The sequence below is a fragment of the Aegilops tauschii genome, chromosome 7, assembly GCF_002575655.3.
Source record: "Aegilops tauschii subsp. strangulata cultivar AL8/78 chromosome 7, Aet v6.0, whole genome shotgun sequence".
Lineage (NCBI taxonomy): Eukaryota > Viridiplantae > Streptophyta > Magnoliopsida > Poales > Poaceae > Aegilops > Aegilops tauschii.
Genome location: NC_053041.3, coordinates 200,162,430 through 200,169,441, shown reverse-complemented (window position 1 = coordinate 200,169,441; position 7,012 = coordinate 200,162,430). Strand labels below are relative to the sequence as shown.

The window sequence follows — 7,012 nt, the reverse complement described above, 5'->3', positions numbered from 1 at the left end:
CAAATAGTTTCAATAGTGCGCTCACCAACAAACAGGAGCTTATTTCTCCTAAGTAATTTTTCAACCAAAGAAAAAGAGGCATGTCCTAAACGATCGTGCCATCGTGTGGACGAAAGCTTGATAGCACCACAAGCTTGTTTATTGAATCTTCTAAACTCCGGAATCAACGGGTAGAGCCCTCGAACACATCTACCTCGATAGAGAACTTTCTTCATTGCCTGATCCTTAATCAAAAAGAAATAAGGATGAAACTCGAGAAAAACATGATTGTCAATAGCAATTCTATGAACAGATAGAAGATTTTTGTGTGCACTAGGAACATGCAGAATTCTTTTGAGATGTATTTTGCGTTTAGGGGTATTAAAAATTGAATGACCAATGTGACGTATGCCCATACCTTCACCGCTGGCCGTGTGGATTTGATCTTTTCCACGATACTTCTCCTTCATGGTGACCTTCTCAAGCTCGTTGGTGATGTGGTTGGTGGCTCCGCTATCGACATACCAGTTCGTGTCGATTCCGTAGGAACCATCGGCAGCCGCGGCAACTTTTTCTTCGTCTTGCGAGGAGTCACCATCATCATCTTCGTAGCGGTACCAACAGTCCTTCGCCGTGTGGCTGGGCTTGCCACAAATTTGGCAGCGAGGGAAGTCCGGGCGTGATCTGTTGGAGCCGCCACCACGGCGCCCTCATGAGCCAGAGCGTCCGCCGCCACAAGTGTTGTTGGAGTAGCCACCGCCGTCGGATCCAAACCTCCCCTTGCCACGAGAGGAAGAACGAGAGTGAGAGCCGCCACCGCGGCCTCTGGAGACGGAGTTTGCCGAGGACTTGAAGCCGCCACCGGAGCCGTGGTACTGCGCCATGCGCTGATCAAAATTGCTAAGCATGGCAAAGAGCTCGTCAAGGGTTACCGGAGTGACGCGAGCGTCCAAGGCAGAGACGAGGGGCTGATAATCTTGGTCCAGCCCGTGGATGATGTAGGATATGAGCTCATCATCCTAGATTGGTTTTCCCGTCGCGGCGAGCTCATCAGCGAGCCCCCTCATGGCGGCGAAGGAGGACACCGATTGGTTGCCCTTCTGCGCGTTGATCAGCGCCGTGCGGATGTTGTTGACGCGGCTAAGTGACTGCGACGAGAACATGCTCGCCAGCGCCACCTAGAGTTCCCGCGCCGTGGTGATCGCAGTCACCGTGACGAGCACCTCCTTGGAGAGGTGTTGGAGTAGATATCCAAGGACCTGCTGATCCTCCTTCACCCAGAGCGGATGGAGAGGATTCGGCCCCTCGGTTTCCTTCCCAGGGCATCTTTGGTGACGTGGGTTTTGGCCGGCTCGGTCGACGTGCCGTCGACGTAGTGGAAGACGCCGGCGCCCCGCAGTTGCGGCGTGATCTGTGTCTGCCACAGGATGTAGTTGGTGCGGGAGAGTTTCTCCGTGACTCCTCCGCTGAGGGTTGGCTGGAAGGAGGAGGTGGAGGAAGACATGCTGCCCACTTTGGTGGAGATGGATTGGCTAGGGTTTAGGGAAGAAGATGGCTCTGTATACCATGTGCGACTTGCGGTAAACGTCTTAGCCTTCCTGGCCGACGTGCTTCGTGTTATATAGTTGGGATGCAAGCCCAGATATGCGTACAGGTTGTTTGAGAGATACATCTTGGAGGAGAAGAATACAAGAGATAAGAAGATAAAGATTACATGAGTATCTAGTCTAACTACTCCTCCTTCGGTTAGCAAGGATCTCCTCTTGACGTACGCAGAGTACATGCACGAAGCCATATCACGTTGTTTAACATATTCATCTTCTTCCTTTGATAGCCGCTGATCCAGCCCGGGCCAAACCGCATGTTCTATCTAAACCCATTGGATCAAGATCCAACGGATCCTCCACCGCCCGCGACCGCATCGCCACCCCGCCCTCCACTCGACCTCCCCCACCGCCGTGCTTGCCGTCGCACCTGGCCATCCCTCTAAGCCCCGCCGACCTCCAGTTGCGGCGCCGGCAGCCCCTGCCCCCTAAGATAGACACCGAGGCACTGCTTCCTCAATGAACTTGCACCCCCCACCCTTAAGATAGACAACGAGGCGCTACTTCCTCGGCGAACCGACGTCCTCGTTGCTCCGCGCGCCTCCGCCGCTGTTGCTTCCTTCATTTGGGAATGGACTCGTAATACTCTGTTTTACTTGGAGAAACATACATAAATTGAGGGTCAATGTGTAACCTTCAAGATCGTGTGTTCAAACCAACATGTATTGTGAGCTCAACAAAGAAAGGTTGTATATCAATGGAACTGTTTCTTAGTTGAAATTCGGGTGCTTATTGATAAAATTGTGTGCAGAAGCCTGCAGGTGTATCTGCACTGCATGACCAAGTTGCAGTTGGCAGCTGACCAAACAAAATAGTTTTGCAGCAGTACAGTCTAGAGACAACGTGAAATGTATCCAGAATGACTTCATGAGAAATAAAAGCTATGAAATGGGATAAGAATATAATTTAGGTTGGCCATGGATGCGGTGAGTATCAAACTGCGGAAAAGTACGGAGTTATTTTTAGGTTTATTCCTGGTATATCTCCTTTAGTTGCTGCTTGTTTTTGTCAGATTACAGTATTCGGTAACGAGAGCCATGCAAAAAGTGAAAAAGGGAATATATTCTGTTGCATTACAGAACTAGATATCCAAATGCTGATCATTTATGCCTTTCAGAAATGCGGTAAATATGCTGTCTTCTGCCGCGTGATGGAAATGGCTTGGAACCTATATACAATGCAAAGATAAGAGATCTCACAATTATTGATTTGACAGTAAGAACAAATTTGGGCCTATTCGTGGCATATTTCATCTGCTCTTGCAGTAAGAGTGGGCATGCATGGAATGCTAGGGACTTCAAAAGCAAATCGCCTTTATGTCATGTTGTAAGGCTCGAGTCCTCAAAATATTTCAAAGATTCATGTTAAGTATCCCAAGATCTAGCTATTGGTATTTTTTTTCAAAGTAAAATTAAATTTAAAAACTTACATTCAAGAATCAAAACTAGAGAATTTAAACTTAACAAAGTGTCAACGTGGATATAAAGTTGGAGGAGGCAAAAAGATGGCGTATTCCTTGGCATATTATAGCCACCGTTCTACTCAAACTGTTACGTTAACTTGTTTGAAGAGAATTCATCATCGATCCAAATTCACAACAAAAACGGCATCCCAATAATAGTACGGTATGTCGTCATTCAAAAAGGATCTTGTTCCCATTCACCATCTTCAAAACTGAAACGCATAGAGAACCAAGACAATCCGTTTATACTCGGTATATATATTACAACTGACCTTGTTATCTAGCTATTAGCATCTTCAGTAGTGAACCAAAGCGGCAAGGAGAACCACCGGTATGGCTAACGTGGAGTGCTTGCCTGCAACGCCTACCAGTCACAAATGTTGTTCGTGGCACGAAGCTCCGGCTCCTACAAGAATAGATGCAGTACTTGATACCACTGCTAGGTTCTTCATCTAACAGCATCTCAGAAATGCAGTTGATGTGTATCCAACTATCCGCAGTGCAGCGGTGAGGTGAGGTGGTATAATCCTGCAAAGTGTAGCCATGATTGATATCTTGCTGAGAGAGAGGCACAAAATCTTGCATGAAATTGGTGCCCACCTAAGAATGTGCCTTCCAGTATTAATTAACTCCATGTCTATGTCTATGAGTACTCATGCAAGCCTATGGGATGGGGATTAGGACGAGATAAGGAGAGGAATATGAAAGTTACTTTCTTGGCTGCTTCAAGTGGTACTATTGCTGCTTCTTGTCAGTGCCAGCCAGTGTTAGGAATCTGAAACGATTTGGGAATCCTATACTGCTGAAGGCCGGATGACGAATTCATACTGTCCATGTATATATGTGGTGCTGGGTCATAATTAAATTAGCTACAGGGTTTGGCGTGTCGATCGGCGAAGGAAGCCGAGGAACATGTTGCGGACTGAGTTTGATACCCACAAGTAGGCATGTCGATTTGCATTAGGTAAAGTGGCATTTCCTGAAGAACAGATTCAGATATGCTGCCTATTGGGACAACACTAGCCAAAGCATGGACTGATATGCTGCCTACTTTTTTCCATGTGAATTTTGTTTATTTTTCTTCGGAGCTTAGCCTTTTCGCCCTCCCAAAATAATTAGGTAAAGGGTCATTAGTCCTATGATTAGTATTTTCACAGGGTGTCCTTCAAAACAGGTCTTAAATCAGTAAGGTAGCTTTTTTTTTCTCTTGAGAATACTTCTTTACTACTAGTACATCCTCATTTCATTTCCTTGGCATCAGATGCCAAATTCTGTCAGCCCACTCAAACTATATGCGAGTTATGCATGCATGCATGAAGATCGATCTCCCAGTTAACAGAAAAAATAAATCTGATCTAAAGTTGAGAAAGGCGACGATGCGCCGCGTCGTTTACCATCTCTTGAGCTGGACCTTGCCAATCGAATGCTTTGTGGAAAGTAAAAGAGGCTTCAAATCAACAAGTCAGTGATGTCATAGATTGCCTCCAATATGTCTCAAGAACACGGTAGGTCTAGCGGCTACTTGTCGGAAGGTCAGTGTTTCATGGCGGTTTCGCTCACTTGAAGCACTACAAGGATGTCAAAGGCTATCACATTCATTAAACTAAACAAGAGAGATAGATTGAAACCTGTGAGAAGCCTGGAAATCATACGGATCTCATGTAAGTTAAAGATTTCACCATCATCACCATGAATCCATGATGCCATGTTGGAACTAAAAAAGGTAGTAGTTGAGACATATACTTTCTAGCCCTCCGATCTTCATCAGAGGGACAAGAAATTGCTGCACAGAAAGTAGAATTGCACCTGCAGTAGACAAGAGTATCTTCAGGGTATAAAGAGGAGATAGCAACCATATCCATGATGTGTTCTTTTGCACTGATAGTGGGGGAGAGGAAGAAAAGAAAATGCCATAAGACTCGGACCAGCAATAGCACAAATCAGGATTGCATTGTACTAGATGGCTCAAGAAACTGATTGGATCATGTCACTCAAATCTGTCTCAGGGGATGCAGTGTCATCCCATTTTATATTATCTAGAATTTCTTTCCCCAAGCCTTTTGGTTGTTATGAATCCTTCGATAAAACAGCTCCAGGGTAATAATGCTCTGTTGTTGTCGTTATATACCTTCCATCACAAGCTCACAACCAGGTGACATACGGTGCATGTGATTGTGACTTTTGCTCACTAACACAACATGGCTGAAATCGCTATCTGAAATCCCCAAAATTTTCTATCATTAGATTTACCGAGGTGGAGAAAAAGGCTCCGTCATCATTCTGCTAGAAAAGAAGTCACTTTTCATGATAAACCACATCTGAGGTGCCGAGCGCTGATAGGTTGGTACGAATAGTGGTTTACCCCCTCTCCCACCTGGGGTCGAAAGCGGGTGTCCGACTCCTTTGAAGTGATTGCTAAAGCTCTTTGCCTAACCTTGGCCTCAAACATTACAATCTTGTTACCAACAATGTTAGATGATACCCTACGCGATGCTATCGGAATTCGTCACAATATATTTCGATGAGATTTAGTTGAAAGAAACATGGATATTTAGATCACTAATATGATAACTGAAACTGAAAATATATGTGATTTATTGTATTTGATAATTGTATAGTTATATTTTTGTTGAATATAGAGTAGCATAAAAGAAAGGAAACGACTTAGGCTTTTCCCTTGCGTGTTTTCATGTTTTAACAGAATGAAAATAAGTTATTGGAGATCACCTATTTTGTTGAATATATTTTTGTTGAATATAGAGTAGCATAAAAGAAAGGAAACGACTTAGGCTTTTCCCTTGAGTATTTGAAACATGGATACTAGGGTTGTGAAATAAAGAAGAGATCACATCTTGGTGAGCACAGACGCACTATGTTAGTCAATATAGTTATGTATAAATGATGTTCTTTATGAGAAAGTATTTCTCTTTTTGAAAACAAATGAGAAAGTATTTCTAGGTTATCCACAAGTATTCACAGCAGCAAAAACCTTCTAAACCTATGCATGTTATCTACATGTATACACACTGGTTACGCTCCACAGATGATAGAATAATAATTTGGGCTGGTTGGGCCATAATTGAGAGTTTGTTTTCTAAGGTGGAACATATTCCACTATCTTAGAAACTTTTTCCGAGAATATTACCCTGATGTTCTAAGGTGGAACAGCACCGCTAGAAATGCAATTCCCTTATTATACCCAACAACTGCTTTCAAGTCAGTGTTATTTTTCCTTGAAATAAATCGAGCAGAAAAACTTGGTAAGTTGCAAACTCACACCAAGCTAGACCTCTTTAGAGATTGCAATTCGGATATATTTGTCAATGCAGGATGGCTTTCATGATGACCACCTTGCTACCCATTGAGGTACACCTCTATTGGTTGTGAGGGCAGCCCTTCCTGGTGCATGAGAATATCCAATCACATATTCCCTCAGGTGAAAAGTCACCCTGCCGAAAAGTTGAAAGAGCTCTCCCTCTCTCTGTGTGGTCTATGGACCCTAAGATTTGCACTGTTTTCCTTTTACTGACATCTTGACGCTGACAGGATTAAGCCATCCTAGTCCTAAGGCCTATAGGGCACTCAAAATTGCTCTCAGTTAAGATGACTAGTCCAAAAGTTTTTTTCAAACATCCTTTATTAAACTCTTTCTCGAAACATCCTTTATCTATCCCTTTTACCTACCAAAAGTTACATTGCCAACCACTTACTCTTAGCATCATTGTTCCTAACTGCAATCCTGGTAAGTAAATAGACTGAATCAGTAAAATATGAACCACGTGAATCTTGTATACTCATGTGTTCTTCACATACGCAACTGCAATGAAACATATCCTGATTGGCACAAATTATGGTCTGCCTAATATTTGGCTACTTACCAAATTTGTCATTTGTTCCAGAATCTAGGTAGAAAAAGGCAGCTGATCATGGACAAGATATATAAAGATATTAAAGGTATATCAGAGAA

The 7,012-nt window shown here is 43.7% G+C and overlaps 1 non-coding gene across 1 annotated transcript; it reads right to left on the bottom strand.

The window, feature by feature from the left end:
* Nucleotides 1-868: 868 nt before the first annotated feature.
* Nucleotides 869-1,007, bottom strand: LOC120970134 (small nucleolar RNA Z247). Its single transcript, XR_005764880.1, has one exon. It is a non-coding gene; the product is annotated as a small nucleolar RNA Z247 (small nucleolar RNA).
* Between the last annotated feature and the right edge of the window lie 6,005 nt (nt 1,008-7,012).